Source organism: Capricornis sumatraensis, chromosome 15 (assembly GCF_032405125.1).
Source record: "Capricornis sumatraensis isolate serow.1 chromosome 15, serow.2, whole genome shotgun sequence".
NCBI lineage: Eukaryota > Metazoa > Chordata > Mammalia > Artiodactyla > Bovidae > Capricornis > Capricornis sumatraensis.
In genome coordinates, this window is record NC_091083.1 from 66,848,683 (window position 1) to 66,870,066 (window position 21,384).

Sequence of the window (21,384 nt, forward strand, 5' to 3'; positions counted from 1 at the left end):
ATCTCCTTCAGAATGAACTGGTTGGATCTCCTTGCAGTCCAAGGGACTCTCAAGAGTCTTCTCCAACACCACAGTTCAGAAGCATCAATTCTTTGGCGCTTAGCCTTCTTCACAGTCCAACTCTCACATCCATACATAACCACAGGAAAAACAATAGCCTTGACTAGACGGACCTTTGTCGGCAAAGTAATGTCTCTGCTTTTGAATATGCTATCTAGGTTGGTCATAACTTTTCTTCCAAGGAGGAAGCATCTTTTAATTTCATGGCTGCAATCACTATCTGCAATGATTTTGGAGCCCCCAAAAATAAAGTCTGACACTTTTTCCACTGTTTCCCATCTATTTCCCATGAAGTGATGGGACCGGATGCCATGATCTTTGTTTTCTGAATGTTGAACTTTAAGCCAACTTTTTCACTCTTCTCTTTCACTTTCATCAAGAGGCTTTTTAGTTCCTCTTCACTTTCTGCCATAAGGGTGGTGTCATCTGCATATCTGAGGTTATTGATATTTCTCCCGGCAATCTTGATTCCAGCTTGTGTTTCTTCCAGCCCAGCGTTTCTCATGATGTACTCTGCATATAAGGTAAATAAGCAGGGTGACAATATACAGCCTTGACGTACTCCTTTTCCTATTTGGAACCAGTCTGTTGGTCCATGTCCAGTTCTAACTGTTGCTTCCTGACCTGCATACAGATTTCTCAAGAGGCAGGTCAGGTGGTCTGGTATTCCCATCTCTTTCAGAATTTTCCACAGTTTATTGTGATCCACCCAGTCAAAGGCTTTGGCATAGTCAATAAAGCAGAAATAGATGTTTTTCTGGAACTCTCTTGCTTTTTCGATGATCCAGCGGATGTTGGCAATTTGATCTCTGGTTCCTTTGCCTTTTCTAAAACCAGCTTGAACATCAGGAAGTTCACGGTTCACGTATTGCTGAAGCCTGGCTTGGAGAATTTTGAGTGTTACTTTACTAGCATGTGAGATGAGTGCAGTTGTGCAGTAGTTTGAGCATTCTTTGGCATTCCCTTTCTTTGGAATTGGAATGAAAACTGAAATTCATTGAGCATCTATCATGTATTGATGTTACACATATATCTCATTTAAAGTTCATGTTATCACTTGAGAGTATCATTGCCCCCATTTTATATATGAGGAAACTGAGGCCTAAAGAGGTTAAATAACTTGCCCAAGGTCACAAAGCTAGTAAGTAGTGTTGATTCAACTTGGAGAATGGCACTGGATGGAGACATAATTCAGAAATCTGCTGAGTCCTGGCTCTGCCAGGAATCTGTCATGGCTAAGTAATATTTCAATTTATCAAACTGCTCCAAAGCCACTGACAGGAGGCTGCCACATTGCACACTCTACTCCAGACAACATCTGAAAGCCAGTTTCACCAAATCCTTTTGGTCTCCAAAATCCAGTTTTTTTGCACCTTAATTTTAGGGTACTTCCAGATTAGATATGTGATAGCTCAGTTGCCATAAAGCAAAATAACTCACCTGGGAAGCTCCCGCTGAGTTGGCAACGCTCTGGGATGTGGAGATCCTTGTGGCAGGGGGAAGCCAGAGAGCAGGAGACTATAGAGGGCCGTTAGCCCAGAAAGCACTGAAGACCCAGGAGGCCAGGCAAAGTGGTCAGAGGAGTGGCCCCACAGCTGGTGGTCATTAACAGCTCAGGGTTGCATAAAAAGCAGCAGGGGATGGTTTTGGTCAGCCTGACTGAAGTTACTGAACCAAATTCTGGACCCTCAATTCCCTGACCCTTCCCATTCAGCAATTTCCACAGGTAAGTCCAAAGCGGAACTGCTTTAGGAATCTGATAATTTAATTCTGCCTTGCTGATATAAGGATATGGAAAGGTTGTTGCTGGCCTCTGGAGGAGAATTCAATCCAGGGCCAGAGACGAGGCTTGATTGCTCAGAGCTTTTAGTAATAAAGTTTTATTAAAGTATAAAAGAGATAGAGAAAGCTTCTGACATAGATATCAGAAGGGGGCAGAAAGAGTGCCACTTGCTAGTGTTAGCAATAACTTTTTAATTAGTTATTACAATGAATCAAAATAATGTCTAGAGGTTGTAAAGATCTTACAAGACCCACTGCCATAATTTACATTTTTAAGATAACAGGATTAGCCAGGTTTTCAGGAAGGAGAAACTGTCCTTAAGCAGGATACCTTGTTATATAATTCTTAGTACACAGTTTAAACTGAGTTGTTTGTTGTGTAATCATCAGTTCCAGGCTTAAAGATAAAAACGTTTTATGTGACTAAGACTAAGGAATGTAGAGGGGAAAAAAAGTTTGTCCTTTCCTCCTTCTTGAGAATTCCAGACCCCTATCTCCTCCTCGAGAACCCCAGACCCCTCTCTCCTTGGGGATCCCCGGACTTCTTGTCAACCTGCCTAGGAATTGATTCTCTCAGTATCAAAAAGGAGAAACTTTTTTTCCCCTCTACATTCCTTAGTCTTAGTCACATAAAACATTTTTATCTTTAAGCCTGGAGCTGATGATTACACAACAAACAACTCAGTTTAAACTCTGTACTAAGGATTATATAACAATGTATCTTGCTTGAGGACAGTTTCTCCTTCCTGAAAACCTTCTGGCTAATCCTGTTATCTTAAAAATGTAAATCACCAAAACTGGATAGAAAATGAGCCAGTGATTATGACATGATTAATTAATGAGGTCAACTCCCATTTTATGTAGGGAGTTTGCCAAGAATTCTCTAAAACAATAGACCATCCCTAAATATTTATATTCAACTTCGGGATCTGAAGTGGCACTTGGCAGCAGTAAGGTTCCTGAGTATGTTTAACCTGGGTTGAAAATAAAAATTAGTAGCCATTGGGATTGCACTGATTGATGAATGCACAAAGGGGAACCGATCAGTCATTTAGAAGTTGCCATTGATGGTCCACATGTGGGGAAGGGAGCTATACATGAATAATTCTAGCCACTATCAGAAGCTGATTCTTCATTAGAATTTGAACACGGAGCCACAAAATGAAACTAGCCTGGGGAGAAAGAGTCGTGTTAACAGGAAGACTTCTAAAATCATTTCCATAGAAGGTTTATACCCTTTTCGGAGAGGAGTTTATTTTCAGTCTTTGTTTTCCTTTGGCCTCTAAAGTCCCTTCTCAGAGAAAAAGTCAATTCTCTGCTCTGGACTAGGGCAAAGTGTCTACAACTTGTCAGTGTCATCCCTGTCCGCAGGCCCAGTAACTTTAAGATGGACTTCCTCAGGGTTGCATCTCTACTGATGGTTGAAAGGTCAGGGCGAGGTCAGGATGAAGGTCAGGGCAAGGTCAGGCATGCCCGGGCATGTTGGGACGTGCCCCAGCAGAGGGCGCTGCAGACACACCCCGGAGACGGGCCGGCAACCAAGCCGACCAATCAGGAGCCGACATGAAGCCCTCGCCGTCCAATCAGGAACCGACACGGAGCCCTTGAACACCAATCACCGCTGAGCCCGCGTTTTCTTCCTTATATGGGAGCCCCAGCCCGGGCTATAAAACCCCTTCCCCACCCCTCACACCTCGCAGACTCCACAGACTCCCTTTACCCCGCAGACTCCCTTTGCTTTGCAGACCCCCCCCTCGCTCCCCTGCTTACCCGCCCCCGGGAGTTCTGCCCGAGAGCGACCGCCCAATAAAAGGCCCTGTTCAAGGGTCCATAGGGGTGGTTCCTTCTTCCCGCGGCGTTTCTTACAATGGTGTTTTCTTATCTCTTGCTGCTGCTGCTGGTAAGTCGCTTCAGTCATGTCCGACTCTGTGCGACCCCATAACCGGCAGCCCACTAGGCCCGTCTGTCCCTGGGATTCTGCAGGCAAAACACTGGAGTGGGTTGCCATTTCCTTCTCCAGTGCATGAAAGTGAAAAGTGAAAGTGAAGTTGCTTAGTCGTGTCCGACTCCTAGCGACCCGATGGACTACAGCCTACCAGGCTCCTCCATCCATGGGATTTTCCAGGCAAGAGTACTGGAGTGGGGTGCCATTGCCTTCTCCATTCTTATCTCTTAGGAGGCCCCAAATTTCCCAAACTGCTTTTGAGAGATTCAGATAATTTATTTTATTTTACAAATAGTAGTTACAGACTTTATGTAACCATCACTCATATCATCTGTGCAAAATCAAGAAGATATACTCTCATGGGTACAAGCTTAGCATACCAGTCTCTTAGATATGAAAGGTAATGGAAGTCCCTTGTAGGTTTGTTTTCAGTGCGAGACCTAGCTGAAGCACATTACTTACTGTAAATGACCTTTGCAAGGGGAAGCTACTTTGGAGCAGTTTTACCACCTGAAAATGAAATAGAACCATTGCAAAAGTAAATAAAAATCAATAATCAAAAGCCGGATCCTAAGTCTAACAGAAGGAAAAAATCACCGTGGAAGTGATTCTACTCTATCGGTGCATGGCATTTCCACTATCCATCTGCCTTTGCTCTACAGACCTCCTTCTGGGGCCAGGCCAGCCTTAGTGCCTCCTGCTGACCCAGGCATTCAGGAAGAAGAAAATGCTGTTGCTGCCTTGATTCTGTCTCTGGAAAGGATGCCTTTCCTCCTCGCCTGCAGCTCTTCCTCAGGTGGGACTAATGGACTCCTGCCTTCAGGACGTACAGAGGCAGGCAGGCTCCTGGCAGCTCTGCCATTGCTCCTCCACAGCCCTTCTAACTCAGGTCACAATGCTCTTAACCAGAAGTCTAGGCAAGAGTTTCTTTCTTTCTTTCTTTTTGAAATTTCTCCTTTATTTTATTTTTAAAATTTTACTTATTTTTGGCTGCACTGGGTCTTCATTGCTTTTCCTTGGGCTTTCTCTAGTGCCAGGGAGCAGGGACTACTCTTTGTTATGGTGCTCAGGCTTCTCATTGAGGAAGCTTTTCTTGTCGCAGAGCATGGGCTCTGGGGAACACAGGCTCCAGTAGTTCCGGTGCACGACCAGGGATTGAACCCATGTCCCTTGCATTGGCAGGCGGATTCTTAACCACTGCCATGAGGGAAGTCCTCTGAAGGATCATACTGGGTCATGTTAACATAGGGCTTTGAGTCAAAAGCTGGGAATAGCCTCTGTGAAGGATATACGGGGGAAGCTGATAGCTCCCACCAACTGTCCATCTGATGGTTGGATCTATTGCAGTCTTGGTATCAGCACAATCATACCTGGCTTTATCAGTCAGTTTACAGAAACCCTCAGATGAGAATTTAGGAAGATAATGGATTTAAAAACAGTTGGTAAACTCCAAAAGTCGCAGGAAAATGTATGAGACAATATTACCAAAGCTTTCCTAACCCATTCCACAGTTTAGTCCTTGGATTTCTGTCGTTTTCTCTACTCCCATTCTCCCTGAGTGATCTCATCTGTTTCCTTGGTTTTATTTATAAGCTACATACCAGTGACACCCAAATCTGCATGTCTAGCTTAAAGCTCTCCCCAGAACTTTGGGCTTCCAGATGGTAAAGAATCTGCCTGCAGCCCCGGAGACCTGGATTCAATCCTTGGAGGAGGGAATGGCAACCCATTCCAGTATTCTTGCCTGGAGAATCCCCATGGACGGAGGAGCCTGGTGGGCTATGGGCTACAGTCCATGGGGTCTCAAAGAGCAGGACATGACTAAGCAACTAAGTTCAGCCAGAATTTTAGTTTTATTTCTAATAGATTCCTAGATATCTCTATTTTAGTGTATTGCACAGATGTGTGTGTGTGTGTTAGTCACTCAGTCGTGCCCGACTCTTTGCAACCCCGTGGACTGCAATCCACCAGGCTCCTCTGTCCATGAGATTTTCCAGGCAAGGATACTGGAGTGGGTTGCCATTTCCTTCTCCAGGGGATCTTCCCAACCCAGGGATTGAACCCGGGTCTCCTGCACTGCAGGCGAATTCTTTACCGACTGAGCTACAAGGGAATGGTAGAGTAAAAAGAACTCACCCCCCTTCCTTGCTCTTCCTCTGGAATTTAGCATCTGTTAATAATTGGTGATACCATCAGCCACACAGTCACCTAAACTAGACACTGGAGAGCCTTCCTTGATTTCTCTTTTGCCCTCACTCCTCCCCTTGCATCCAAGGCCCTTGGCTCTGTTGCTTCTTCTCCAAACTTCCTACTCCAAGTGCTCATTCATCTTTCTTCTGTATTATTCTGCTTTAACCTAGATTGTTTTCTCTGGTCTGTTTCCAAATGTGTCACATCAGTCTACCCTCTGCTAGCACAATATTTGGAAATTAAATCTAACCATATGTCTCTCCTGCCTATAAACCTTTCAGCAACACTGCAGGATATGGTCCAGGGTCCTTAATCTAATATTTATAAGGCTCTCTTTGTCTATTTCTCCTGATCTTTTGGCCCTTTCTGCCTGCACGTTTCCCTCCACATATTTGCTATCACTGGCCTTTCTCTCTGCACTGTGCTCTCCTTCTATTGTCAGTGCCCCAACCCCACATAGCTAAATCCTAGTCATCATGTAAGGTTCAACTCAGATCTCACTTCTTCTGAGAAGCCTTCCCTGACTAGCCCCAACCCTTGGTCCATTAGGTACTGGCATACCTTATGTATACCTCTGTCAATACATAAACCTCATTTATTATTGTTATTTATTATTTCTATAATTATTTTATATTTATCTCTTCTTGTGGACTGTAAGCTCTTTGTAGGCAGAGACAATGTCTTTGTATCCACCATTTCTAGTATAGGTCATGGCATAAACTAAGCCTCCAATAATTGCTTGAATGACTGAATATCAGAAAAGTAGTCTCAGCTTTAAAAAAAAATATGTATGTATGTGTATTTATTTTGGGGTCTCTGTTGCTATGCATGGGCTTTCTCTAGTTGCGGCCAGTGGGGTCTCTACTCTCTAGTTGCAGTGGCTTCTCTTGTTGCAGAGGAGGGCTCTAGGGCATGTGGGCTTCAGTAGTTGCATACTTGGGCTCACAGTTCCAGTGTGGCTTAAACACTCTGCAGCATGTGGGATTTTTCAGAGCAGGGATCAAATCTGTGTTCCCTGCATTGGCGGTCCGATTCTTAACCACTAGAACACCACGGAAGTCCCTGAGCTTTGTTTTTTTTTTTTTTAAAGTCTTCAATGGTAAAAACTGAAAAAGTATTTTAGCTAACCTCAGGTACTTAGCATGCTATTGCACCAAGTCCCTGCATTTTAAGTAGTGAATTAAATTGATTTCTCTGAATGTATTTTAATTTTATGCTAAAAATTACATAGTGATATTGAAAAAATGTATTCTTTAACCATTCCAGTGCCCAATTTGATGACTGATTTCTTGGGTTCTCTCCTTGTCTCCCCTCTATTGGGTTCCCAAAGAGTTCCAGCTGAGACACACGCACCTCAGATTTTCTTCTCCCCAAACCAGAGCTCTGATGTGGCCACCTGGGGGCAGTGCAGACTTGTGGAGGACTTCACAGAGAGGCATGGGGAGTCCTAGTGCGGAGCAGTCCTTGCATGCCACTCTGCTCAGTTTCTTTTCCTCCCACTTTGACTCAGGCTTCCACTGAACTGACTTGAGGAGGGGACTGGAATAGGTGATCAGGTGTGAGACACACTCAGAGCCTCTCCAACTCCTGAGAGGCAGGGTTAAACAAATCAAGCTGGAGGTTTCTTTGAGCCAGGAAACCAGGAAAGTGTGGAGGCTGGTGTTAAACACAGTCTAACAGGTATAACTTTGTTCCATGATGTGCAGGTCATGAAAATGTCACATTTCTTTAGTTCTCTAAAATATTCTTGGCTCCCATCTACCAGTGGGCAGAAAACCCAGTCTTGGTCCTCTTTTCAGGAGCTCACAGGTATTTCAGAGACGTCTCTCAGTCAGTGCCATTCACCATTGGAGTTCTTTGCTCACATCAATTGTCTATTCTAGGACCCTTTCTGTAGGCCTAAGTGGGGCGTGAGACTCCCCAAAAGCAGTGCCTCTGGTCACCTCTTAGCACACAGTCATCCCCATTCAGGGTCCTGCTGTGCCAGGGGCCTGTGGGAGAGCGGGAGTAGGACCTGGCCGCACAAGGAGACCACGGTGCTCCCTAGCTTAAGCGCCAGGCTCAGGAAATTCTCTCTTCTCAGTTCAGTTCAGTTCAGTCCCTCAGTCGTGTCCGACTCTTTGCAACCCCACGAATCGCAGCACGCCAGGCCTCCCTGTCCTCTCTCTCCTCAGCTCTCCTCTAATCCTAAGAGCCCTTCTTTGTGTCAGAAAAAAACAACTTGATCCCCTCTGAGACTTGAAAGAAAGAAAGTGAAGGTGAAGTCGCTTAGTCGTGTCGGACTCTTTGTGATCCCATGGACTGCAGTCTATCAGGCTTCTCTGTCCATGGGATTTTCCAGGCAAGAGTACTGGAGTGGGTTGCCATTTCCTTCTCCAGGGGATCTTCCTGACCCAGGGATACAAACCCAGGTCTCCTGTATTGCAGGCAGACGCTTTACCCTCTGAGCCACCAGGGAATATTGAGACCTGGGCTGATTTCAAAAACAAAAGCCTGTTGATTTTATTTTTTCTAAGGCAAATGAAGCTCCAGCACAAAAGGCCCTGAGTCATTCTTTGGGGGTGGCAAGCGTAGGAGAAGATAGGAATGGTTCATTCTTCCACAAAGAACCGAAGTGGCTGACGCCACAGAAAATAAGACAGTTAATTCCTCGAGCAGGTTAGCCTGTCAAACACTAAAGCACTGCTTACTGTTCCTGGAGTATGGAGCCTCTCCCAGAAGAGGCAGTAGGCTGTTTGGCAGGTACAGATCCACACTGATCATGTACTGGCCTTGTGGTTACCCAAGGACAAAAGAGCAGATGAAACCAAGGAGAGTCTTGGAATGCAAAAGCAGATAAAAGTACTTCCTTGAGCTGGTCTGCTGTTCTAATAGCATCTCCCCCTCTAATCAACTTTATTTCCCTCTCATTCTGTCTCATGTCTGGAAATTCTTTTCCAACCTGCGTACGGACCACGACAGACCTCAGATGGGAGATGCTTTAGGCTGAAAGTAAGCAGCAAATCTGGGCTCCCTCATCTTCTGCATAGGTCCCAGATTAACTAGGGAAGATGGAGCTGGCACTCCCAGGTTCTAGTTCCCTGGACTGGCCTCATTCAGACCTTCCCATTTCCTGATCTCTGGAAGGAGTTTGAAGAACCTATGAGAGAATTACCCTAAGGCCACATCTAACCCTTGAATAATGAACTGCACAATGGAATAACAGAGCAATCTTGATTACTGATTTCTTTTGTGTAAATTTTTATTTTTGATATCTAATTAAAATATCCTTATTTTTGATTATTGAGATTTTTGGAACCCCCTTAAATTTTATACCTTAGACGCATGCCCTGCTTGTCTCACCCTGGTCTGTCTACTGGTAGCTGCCCCTGCCTGAGCCACCTTGAGCCCTTGTAGTTCATTCACGGGATGTAATCTGAGCCTAGCTATGTGTGAGACCAAGGGTGGGACCCTGGCATTTCACTCTGACCTTGGGTGATAATGGGGGGTCTAGCATCCTTGGCTAGTATTTCTCCCAGACTCTCAGCTGGACTGTATTGAAGTGACACCTGTAAGGTGCAATGAGACCTCTGGGCATTGAGCCAAGAGTCCTTTGATTCTTTTTTTGTCATAGATGGAGAGAATTTATTAATATACCACTATTCATCAGGGGTCATATGAGGATCTAAGAATTTCAGAAAATCTAGGTTGTTCTGATTTAAGTCCACATTCTTTAATGCGGCCCATAAGAAGGCCAGCCCTCACCACTGCATTTCATCTGCCTCATATCTAGCCATTCCCCCATGTACACTATATTCTTGTCACCGGGAACTGTTTGGTCTGCTTGTTGTTTTCCAAGCATAAGTACTTTCACGCCTCCATGCCTTTGCTCATGCTGTTTCCTTGCCTGGAATACCTTTTTTTCCTTCCTCTCTGCTTGATAAATTCTTTACTTATCTTCAAGGCCCAAATCAAATGTCCTCTCCTCTGTAGTTTCCACTAATATGTTCCTCTTATTGAAGTTCACTCACACTCCTCATAGGCAAAGCAATGGCATCCCACTCCAGTACTCTTGCCTGGGAAATCCCATGGACGGAGGAGCCTGGTGGGCTGCAGTCCATGGGGTCGCTAAGAGTCAGACACGACTGAAGCGACTTAGCAGCAGCACGCTCCTGATAGCCCCCGTCCCAATTTCATGCATCTGTTTTTTATGTCTCTTTATAAGATGACGAACTCAGTGAATGACTTGAAAGAGTGACTCCTGAGGTTGCTTCCTCTCGCCCTCATCTTCATTCATTCTCCCTATCCTATAACTTCATTCATCTTTGTATCTGTAGCACTTAGCATAATGCTTGGCACGTAGGAAGTACTCAACAAACATTTGTTGCATATGATGAAAGCTGCAAGGCGAAATGTGGTTCCTTTATTTTTACTTTCTATTTCTACTTCTCAGGAGATTTTGGTTACTGCTCCTAATTTCCTCCTCTCATCATTTCTGTTCTTTCTGACCATATGCATCCCATCACAATTTTACCTAGCTTTCTGGGGCTAGCTCTCCCAACCCACTCCACTCATTTATTCTGCAAATCAGCACATACTTATTGAACACCTGCTGTTCTGCAGGCACTCTTCTAGGCACTGAGGATACAGCAGTGACCAAGATAGATGGGGTACTTCCATGGAGCTTACGTTAACCATTGAAAAACTGAACCAAAATGAGTAACAAGATAATTTCAGATAACGATGAGGTTTAGAAAGGATGTAAAGCGATGTGACAGAGTGTAAAGAGAAGTTAGTCAGGTAAGCCCTCTCTGACGAGGAGACACTGCAATCTGGAGGAAAGAAGAAGGCAATATGGGTATCTGCAGAGAAAAATTTCAAGTAGAAATGTCAGTAAGTGCACAGGCCTAGAGACAAGATCAAATGACTGAAAATTATAAAGCATTATATAAAGAACAAAATGATTAAGGCTTTTCTTAGACTGCCAGTATCCCTTCATTCCTTTCACAACAGAGTAGCTTCAGTCCCTTCTGAGAAGGGATTGACTTCTCTTAACCTCCACCTTTTCTACCACTCATATCACAGAATTTTCTTTCACTGAATCTCATTGAAATTCGTCTGACTGAAGTACCAGTCCATGGTGTTAGATGCTTTGTGTGGTCCCTTTTGAGGCACTTCTCCATCGCCTCCAGAAGCACTAAGTGCTAGTGTCCCATCTCCAGGAAAGGTTTACCTCACAGGAACACTCAAACGGAAATCCAGGGGTGGGGATCGGGGGCAGCATTAAGGAGGAAAAGTCAGTTCTCTGGACAGACATCCACAAGTGGGAGAGCCTGGCATCCACTTGTGTGAATCCCAGGAGTGTCTCCTCATCCCCTACAGCCATTCTTGTTACCTTTTCTTTAAACTGTGTGTTGCCTTTCACTGGGCTGCCGAGTCCAGCTGTTGAGGGAGTCCAAAAGAGCTGGCCTCCTCTCTTAGATGCCAGAGCAGCTGCTTAAAAAAGCCGAAGGGCTTCCTGCTGCAAGAGACATGAAACACTCTTAGTAAGCCAGGAGCCAGAATCAAAACCATATGGTTTGCTTTACAGAAAAGATCACAGGGCCTGAAAAATTAGAAGAAGGGCCAGCCAGGGGACAGGTTTTGGGAGTAAGGTGGGTGCGTCTATTCCATTCCTAGCAACCCTACACTCACTGGTATAACCCCCTACCCCACCACCTAAGGGTACTTCTGTCCTTGGACTCCTGGCCCATTTGGACTTTCTTCAGGCCCAGATTGATAGAAGTTCTAACAATAAAGTTCAGAAGAATGAGATTATATCCTTTCCCTGGAACATCTTGGTCTCTTAAAGTCCTCCTGACCAGATGCCCCTCAAATGAAAACTGTCCGCATTTACTCTTATCTCTAAGGAACCGACATACCTCACACCTTAAACATATTAAACTAGCAGTCTTTTATCTGCTTGTTTCCTGTGAATCTAAATAGATACAGTGTCTCTAAGATTTTTCTTAGATTTTTAAATTTATCTTAGGTTTTTCCCAAGTTCTCCTGAGGTAGATCCATAAGCATTAAAAAGAAATTCATACTCAATGACTCCTTTTAAAAGGATAAGAATATGGTCATAATGTAGGAGCCTGGATTTAGATCTGCTTTGGGGCTTGAAATGTCAGAGCTTTGATAGTTCCAACAGGTTTCTGTCCTTCCTGCTACGTGAGCCAGGATTGTTTAAGGACAAGTTGGGGAGGAGGTGCTATATGCCTGAAACTGGGATGGCCTGCAGTGTCTTCTGCTCTGCAGACCAAGGCCAAGGTACCCCAGGAAAGAATGAATCCTAATTCTCACTGTCCATCTGCTGCCTCCCTGCTCCCCCAACCCACCACTTCAGTGGCTCCCTGTAAACGGCAGCATTTGTGGGGAGAGGTCTCTGTCCACAAGTCTCTATGTCCATGCAGAAGAGTCTGGGGCAGCTGCCTTTGCTTTAGGACCCAGGCTGATCCATAAATGGGAGGAACATTCCAGGCAGCCCTTTACTATAAGAAAGAGGTAGAGCCTCAGTGTTTCAGAGTTGAGTACCTGCGCCACAAGCCTGTCCCATAATCTGTTCACCCAGGGAAGGTCTGCAGTATGCTGGGTCATGGAAGAAAAAGCAAACAAGAAGACAGAACAAGTAAACTGAGTTTTCCTAACTTTTTTCTGGAGGTATTTTCTTGGAGAGAAAGGGAAATGAAAAGTTTGATAGAGAGGATGGTTCTCCTTCTTGACCACTGTTGAAGGTAAGTGTTGACAAGGTTGTATGATCAGGGATTTGAGGGTAGGATTTTTGTCTTAAGCTTCCCAAAGCTGCAAGGATGATCCTATTCCTGCCTCCCAGACTCGTTCCACTATATGCTTAAGTCGTTGGAAAAGACCCTGATGTTGGGAAAGATTGAAGGCAGGAAGTTTTTTACCAAAATAAATTATACTTTAATGTTGTTGTTGTTTAGTCACTAAGTCTCGTCTGACTCTTTTGCAACACCCTGGACCGTAGCCTACCAGGTTTCTCCATCCATGGGATTTTCCAGGCAAGAATACTGGAGTGGGTTGCTATTTCCTTCTCCAGGAGATCTTCCCCACCCAGGGACTGAACCTGGGTCTCCCGTATTGTAGGCAGACATACATATATATATATTTATATTGACCCTGTCTTATTCAAGCATCACAATAATACTACACTTAGGAAAGAGAGAGTATGAATATCACTATTATGTAGGAAACAAACATGAAGAAATTAATTGACCTGCCCAAACTAGCTCTCTTGTCACCAGAGTCAAGACTAGAACACGAATTTCCTAACTTGCAGTTCAGTGCCTTTTTCATCATTTCACCTTAAGGACAAACACCTTCCAAAAGTTATAGTAAGACAGGGTATCACAATCATTGAACCCCTTCCCTGGGCCCCTCTTATAATTATGGGGTCTTCCTCTTTCAAGGCTGAATTATCCTTTGCCACCATATGCTCCCCCAGATTCACGCACAGTTCATATGCATGCAACACTACCAGGCACTTTGTGTACCATTGTCTCAGTTCATGCCCCAGTATCCACACTGAGGATATTATTTACCCACGGGACCGATACACTGAAGCTCAGAAAAGGCAGATACATTAGTTTAAAATTGCAAGCTTGCTGCGGTTCATGGGTTGCAAAGAGTCGGACACAACTGAGCGACTGAACTGAACTGAACCCAGTACATGCTGAAGTTGCTGTTGTTGTTGCTATTCAGCTGCTAGGTTGTGTCTAGCTCTTTTCGACCCCATGGACTGCAACACACCAGGCTTCCCTGTCCTTCACTATCTCCCAGAGTTTGTTCAAGCTCATGTCCATTGGATCGGTGATGCCATCCAACCACCTCATCCACTGTCTAGGTTTGTCATTGCTTTTCTTCCAAGTCTATTCTTTATCACCAAGCAGAAATGTGCAAAGCCAGATGGTGAAATTCCAAGTGATACAATTTGCCCACGTTAATGGTTCTGATTAAAGATTTTCCAGGCTAGATGTTAAAATTTCTAGGTAAAATGAAATTTGTGAAATCAACCAGCCATTTTTTTTTACTAAAACATAACATGAAAAACTCAAAATGTATTAATAAAAGTTGGTATCTATTTTTAATACTGACCAATCCCTTAAAAAAATAAATAAAATAAAATTGTAAAGCTTATAAGTGTTAGTCAGAGCTGAAACCAGGTCTTCTGATACCCTGATCCCTTTCTGTGATACCCAAGGAATCCAGAGACATGAGCCATGTAGGAATCAAATGTAGATCTCAAGACATGAGCAAATTTGTGGACTGTTCCTGCAGGAGGCAGATTCTAAGTCTGGGATACCATGTAATACAACAGACAACCTCCAGTTTCTCCTATGTGGCAAATACCCTTCCCACTGGGTATACTCACAGAAACACGTGATACATGCAAGTGTGCTTACGTGGCATGTGCTGCCCGGCCTCCCTCTGCCAGAGGTTTGGTCACAGCTACAGCATCTTGACAACCTATTTAAGCCAACTTGCATGAACTGGCAACAAAGTATCCATGCTCTGACAGGCTGAGTCATTGAGCTTCTGCAGAAGTTGGAAGAGGGAATCTTTAGCTGAAACATTTAAGAACCAGGGGGTCCCTGAGAGGTATGTGATAAATTCCATTCAGATACTGAGATTGATTTCTTTCCTCTTTCTGTCTTTCTTTTTTTTTTCAATCATATTCAAAGAGCTAACAAGTTGTTTTCACCTTATCAAGCAAGATGAGAAGAACATTGCTTCCTTTATTCTTGAGTGGGTCTGTGCCAAAAAAGTGCTAACAGCAGCTGAGTAATTAAGGGTAGCATCTGAGTTATCTGAGAGCACTTTGTACATGTGACATTTACTGAAAGGTAAATGGTGCTGCAAATACTTCAGCAAAATCCAATTACAGGCCTCCAAGTCCGTTATAATTTACTGCTCCCACAGTTCACCCTGGAAACTCCCGCACTGTTTACACTGTTTACGGTATAGGCAGCCCCTCTGCTTTGAAAAGCCCCTCTGCTTTGAAACTATGATGTTGCAAATTTATTCAGCTGACAGCTGAATGTACACATAACTCCACCAGAGAGGGAAAGGCAGATGTAGGTGTAAGGACTGAATTTTATCTCATGGCATCTGAGCAGCCTCCATGGCCTGACAGCTTTGTTGTGCTATATGGGTTAACAATTGGGTCATGAGATAACTCACAAAACTCTCCAGCAGTCCAGGCTTTGCTGGGGTTAACTCTTGCTGTGGGGCTGGGATGAGGAAAAGCAGATCTTCTCAAGCTGCAGCTGCAGTTGACATCTCCTTCACCCCATACCTGAGCTCCTGCTCCCTGGAAGAGAAACCCGAGTAACGACAGCCGTAGCTGCAGAGAAGGGTTCTTCTTGGCAGTGGCTGATTCCAACTTCAAAGCTGTGGGCATTGAGCTAGAAAGCAGTACAGAGAGAGGGCCAGGAAGTAAGTGACGCCGGGAAATGGGAAACTCAGGGGAGAAAGGACTTGACTTTCTTCCCCTCACAGAGATGTGCGTTGCAGTTTTCATCTTTTCATCTGGACTGGTGAGTTTCAAAATTTTTAGTCTTTAGACGACTTGAGCTAGACAAAAGTCTCACCCATTTACTAGATTGAACAAGCCAGCAAACAAACAAACAAAAAAAAACACTTTGCAGGTGTGTTTGCTGAATCCCTGTGATTATTTGTAGGTCCCTTTAAACATATTTGTTTTGATGCTTTTAAGTTTTGATTGAAATCCACAGCGGAAAATATGTTTTAAAAGGGGGAAAAAATCAACACACTTCTGTGCCTTGCATTTTGACCCAGAACGGTTGGAAGACTCTCTGCAGACCCACTATAGATCCCCGGATTCCACTTGGAGAACCATTCATCTAAAAAAAGACATCTTGATTTCAGAACCCTTCTTTTGATCTGGAATTATCTGTTACTGACCACAGACAGCTGCTACTGACAATTCCCGGGACAGGGCCCTGTAGAGTGAGTGGTGAGCCCAGTGTAGGAAGAAGAAATTTCTTTCTCTTTGTCAACGAGTGTTTCGGTACAGAGCCATAACTGTGCTTAATAGGGTATCTATGAGCTCCATTTCTTCTCCTTTCCTTCCTCTTCTTTTTCTTTCCTTTCCCTTTCTTCCTCCTCATTTCCTTCTACTTTTTTGTTTCTTCTGTAGTAAAAAAATTTACCAAGCCCTCGGTGCCTAGATGATTTTTTCTCCTGGTACATTCCACTGATTGGAGTTTCCTAATTACAGTTTCTTACTTGGGTGCAGAATCTTCCTATGTTTGAGCACCTAAATTTTTGTAAAAGCAGTTGGCCACTGCCCATGCTTTGTGTACAGGTAGCTGAGATAGTACCAGAGAAGAGAAGGCTACAGGTTTGTGCCCTTCCCTGTATCAAAGTGTGGCGCTCTATTGAGATACGTGAAGGAGAAGAACATTCCGGGAGGGAGCAGCCATGTTGCAGTGAACCGACAACACCGATAATATAAAGAACAAATCCAGGAAGAAATGGAACCATACCCTGAAAGCTTGAAGTTACAGTGGTTCATTTGGTCAACCTCCTCTGAAAATAAAGGAAAAAATTCTCATGTTGAAGGTAGAGCATGTGCGTGCATTTTCTCTGCTTAAGCCACAGGGATCTCATTAAGGATCGGGACACTAACACTGATGGCTTCATTTTGGGCACAACTCTCAGCAGGAAAGCCCCATTCAAAGGTAATTACAAGGAATTGCTGGGGGGCCATTATAGCCTTTTGATTTGGTCTCTCAAATATCCTGTCAGACAGATGTAGAAAGGAGACCAATCTTTACCTCAAAAGAAGTAAATTGTAGGTTGAAGTGTTTGGTTTCAGTCTCTGTCAGGTTGAGGCTTTGAAAAACAGATCTGTGGGTCTAGGAAACCACATATAGGATTCAATTGCTTTGGAGTCCTGTGCATATTCAAGGATATAAGGAAGTATATAACTCAATTTGAGACAATTGTTTTTAATTGGCAGTTTCACTGTCGAGTACGGTAAACCCGTTTGTGTAAGTGGCTCGGGGTTGAAATACAGTCTGGGAAAAGGGCTGTTTCTGGTTCTTCAGGACAGTCTGAAGGCATCTCAAAAGTTAAAATAACATGAAACTTGCCATCTTTCTGTTACACCGCAAATGCTTTTCTCTTGCAAGCGCTTCTGCATATGGGTAAGCATTCCAGCAAAGATGCAGTTACAGTCCAGCATGGGAAAGCAAAGGAGCCTAGTGTTCAGAGTTCGATGAAAGAGCCAGGATGCTAGTCAAAAAGAGAGAAGAGTTCTTATAGAAGCAAAACAGAAAATAGAAATCAAAATGATCACATGTCAATGTGTGTGTTGGGGTTGGGAGGAAGGTGGATGGTAGCAGAGTGCCATATCTTTTATTGAGATAAGAAAGAATATGGCTCAGGGAAAATGTACACAAAGAGATAGACTGTGGCTTGAGAGAAAACTGACTTTAGTTGGGTAGGGAAGATTTATTCACGTTTTGGTGAGGAAATTGGAAAGAACTGTAAAGCTAAAGTCTGTATCCAATTTAAATACCTGTGCAGCTGGGTCTGGGGGCCAAAGTAGTCCCTAGAGCCCCAACAGGTCTGCATTTTGCCGACAGGGCAGCTCTCTTGAGGAAAAAGAAGAAGAATGGGGGGTGTTGCAGTGGGGGAGAGTTCTATAAGTCCTTCTAATAGCCCCCACAAAATTAGGACACAGCCATAAATTGCCTGCTAGACAACCACTAGTTCTGTCTCCATCTGTTCCCCAAACCTGTGCTTACAGATTCTTTATATTCAGGTGTTTTTAAGAAGAATCAGCTTGGAACAAAAGTACTAAATTCAAAACATTCTAAACCACAATTTAAATCTTATTTAAAAAATTAAAGGCTGAAAAGTGTGACTCTTTTCATTTGTTTAGAAATAGTCCTTTCTGACTGGATCCCATCAAGTATATGTTTTACTCTTTCCTTGGTTTGTTCCTCTCTCAAGTGTCATCAGCCCTCACTCAATACAGTCAGTGATTGGACTTTCAGAAGGGATAAAAGTAGTTCTTTAAAATTGCCTCCTTATGTCCTATAGTTGCACCCTTTGACATTCCCTTCCAGAGAAGTGATGTCATCCCCATCCATAGCACCACTGTAAGTTAGGGACACAGAGAAAAAAAATCACTAGACCCTAGTGAAGTTACACTGATTGGAGCTTCGGGGTGGTCAAGTGGCCTGATTCTCAGGAGCAACAGGCCCTGGTGCACAAAGATCAGGAGCAGGAATTAGATCAGTTTCTAATCCTGCATCTACTTTTAATAGTCTGTGGGGCTTTAATCTCTTTGACTTGCTCAGGGCTGCCATCTTCCTGTGCATCAAAGGAGAAGACAAAGCCTAGCCTCTCCTACTTGTGAATAAGACGACAGCTCAAAGTACCAGCCTTTGCTGGGTGACAGAGAGCCAGGTCAAAGAGAGAAAGTTGTGACAGCTGCCTTTTTCACTTGATTGCTTAATTTTTAAAATCTTGATCTCTCTCTTCCCTGGGATGCTGAAAGATCTGGACACAGACCACAATACTTTATTTTTTTTGTTTTGAAATTTTTTTTAATTTATTTATTTTAATTGGAGGTTAATTACTTTACAATATTGTATTGGTTTTGCCATACAATACTTTAAATTTTTATTTGACGTTTGTCTGTTTCTATTAAACAAAAATGTCTACAGCTTGATGAATTTTCACCACATGAACACACCCAGGAAAACTGAACCTAGATCTAGAAACAGAACATTACCAGTACCCAGAACCCCTTCGTGCCCTCTTTAAGTCTCTTTATTCCCAAGGGTAACCACTAACCTGACTTCTAACACCATATTTAAGTTTTGCCTATTGGTGGTGATGGGCAGGGGTGGTGGTGGTAATGGGGGTGAGGGGGCGGTATGTACTTTAATGCGTGACTTCTTTTGCTTTGTATGATTTAGTTATGTTATTGCATATAGTAATATTTGGGATTTTGTTTTTTGACTGCACCACGCAGCTCGTGGGATCTTAGTTCCCCAATCAGGGATCCAACCCTGTGGCCCCTGCATTGGAAGGATAGAGTCCTAACCACTGCACCTCCAGGGAATTTCTGCATGTAGTAATATTTTATTTGCATTGCTGTATGGTATTTTATGAATTAACATACCACAATTTATTTATTAATTGCCTTATTGATGGGCATTTGGATTGTTTCTAGTTGGGGCCTATTATGAACAGTTCTGTTAGGAACATTTGTGAACAGTTTTTTGCTGAACATATGAATGCAGTTCTATTGGGTATATCTAGAAATGGAAGTGCTGAATTGTAAGACATGTGAGTTCTGCTTTAACAGATACTGCCAGTTTTCCAAATTAGTTGTATCATTTTACACTTCTACCAGCCATGTCTGAGGTTTCTGGGGTTTTTTTACATCCTCATGGCTCAGACGGTAAAAATGTGCCTGCTAATGCGGGAGACCCAGGTTTGATCCTTGGGTCAGGAAGATTACCTGGAGTAAGAAATGACAACCCACTCCATTATTCTTGCCTGGAGAATTCCATGGACAGAGGAGCCTGGCAGGCTACAGTCCATGGTGTCCCAGATTCAGACACTACTGAATGACTAGCACTTTCACTTTCAGTATTCCTCAATACTTGGTATTGTCTGTCTTTTGTATTTAACTATTTTGGTGAGAGAATAGTGGAATGCCTTTCTATTTTAATTTATATTTCCTTGATACTAATGAAGTTGAGCACCTTTAATCATTCATTGGCCATTTGGATATCCTGTTTTGTGAAACACCTTTCATATCTTGAACCTATTCTGTTGGGTTGTCTGACGTTTTTATTGGTCTATGTTCTTTAATTGTAGACATTGGTTGTGTACAAGTTACAAATATCATTTCCCAAATGTTGTCTAAGCATATTGGACCCTGAGACAAAGGGAAAATCAGTAGATACCGATCTTGATTTTAAATTATGACATTTTATTCATCATAGATTTTAAAAAACTAATTTTGATTTTTTAAAATACTGTAAATATCTTGTTTTGATTACTGAAGGTTTTCTGTTTGTTTTTTTTTGATGCCCCCTTAAAAATTTGCGTCCAAGCTTAACGCTTCACTAGACCTTCACCTGACGCTTCAACTCGCCTCACCCCAGGCCTGGCTCTTATTCCAATCTGTGGCTTGCACTGTCACTGTCTTTATAGTGTTATTTGTTGAAAAGGAGTTCCTAATTTAAACTTAAGTTGATTAAATTATTCAAGATTTTGTTTCATGGTTAGCATCTTTTTAAAAAATTCTGTTAAAAAATTTTTTTCCTACCTAAAATCATGAAAATATTCTCCTATAATATTTTTTTGAATAGTGCTGTTCAATAGAACTTTCTGCAGTGATAGAACTATTCTCCAGCTATGCTGTACAATATGAGAGCCCATATGATGCAGGTATTGAGCACTTGAAATGTGGCCAGTATTTCTGATGTATTGAATTTTAAATTTTATTTACTTTTAATTATTTTATTAAATATAGATAGTTGTAATGTAATCTGAAAACATCATCCACCTGATTTTAGGGTATGCTGTAAGGTCATATTTCCTTTTTCTCTTCCATATGGATAGCCAATTGACCCAGTATTGTCTACTGAAAAGACTATTAATTCCTTTTATAGTTAGACAATTTTCTATATGAGTCTGGTTAATCTGGTTCTGGAATGTCCATTTTAAAAATTTATCTATTAAAATTTGTCTTTGTGCCAGTTCCATGCTGTTTCAAATACTGTAGCTACTATAATGAACTTAATACATAATAGAATAAGTTTTTCATATTTCTGGTCTTCCACAAGATTATCTTGACTATTCTTGAACTTCTGCTCTTCATTTCCACATAGATTGTATTTATTGAAGTATAGCTGACATAATGATTTGACAGCACAGTGATCTGACATGTAAATACATTACAAAATGATCACTGTGATAGGTCTAATAACCATCTGTCACCATACAAAGTTATTAAAGTATTATTGATTATATTTCTTATGTTGTATATTACATCTTTCATGCATGCATGCTAAGTTGCTTCAGCTGTGTCCACATCTTTGCAACCCTGTGGACTGTAGCCTGCCAGGCTCCTCTGTCCATGGGATTCTCAAGGCAAGAATACTGGAGTGGGTTGCCATGCCCTCCTCCAGGGAATCTGCCTGACCCAGGGATTGAACCCAAGTCTCTTATGTCTCCTGCACTGGCAGGCAGCTTCCTTACCACTAGTGTCATATTACTGGTAAGCCCATATTATTTATATATTATGGTTTATTTATTTTATAACTGGAAGTTAGTGCCTCTTAATCTCTTTCATCTATTTCACCAATCCCCCT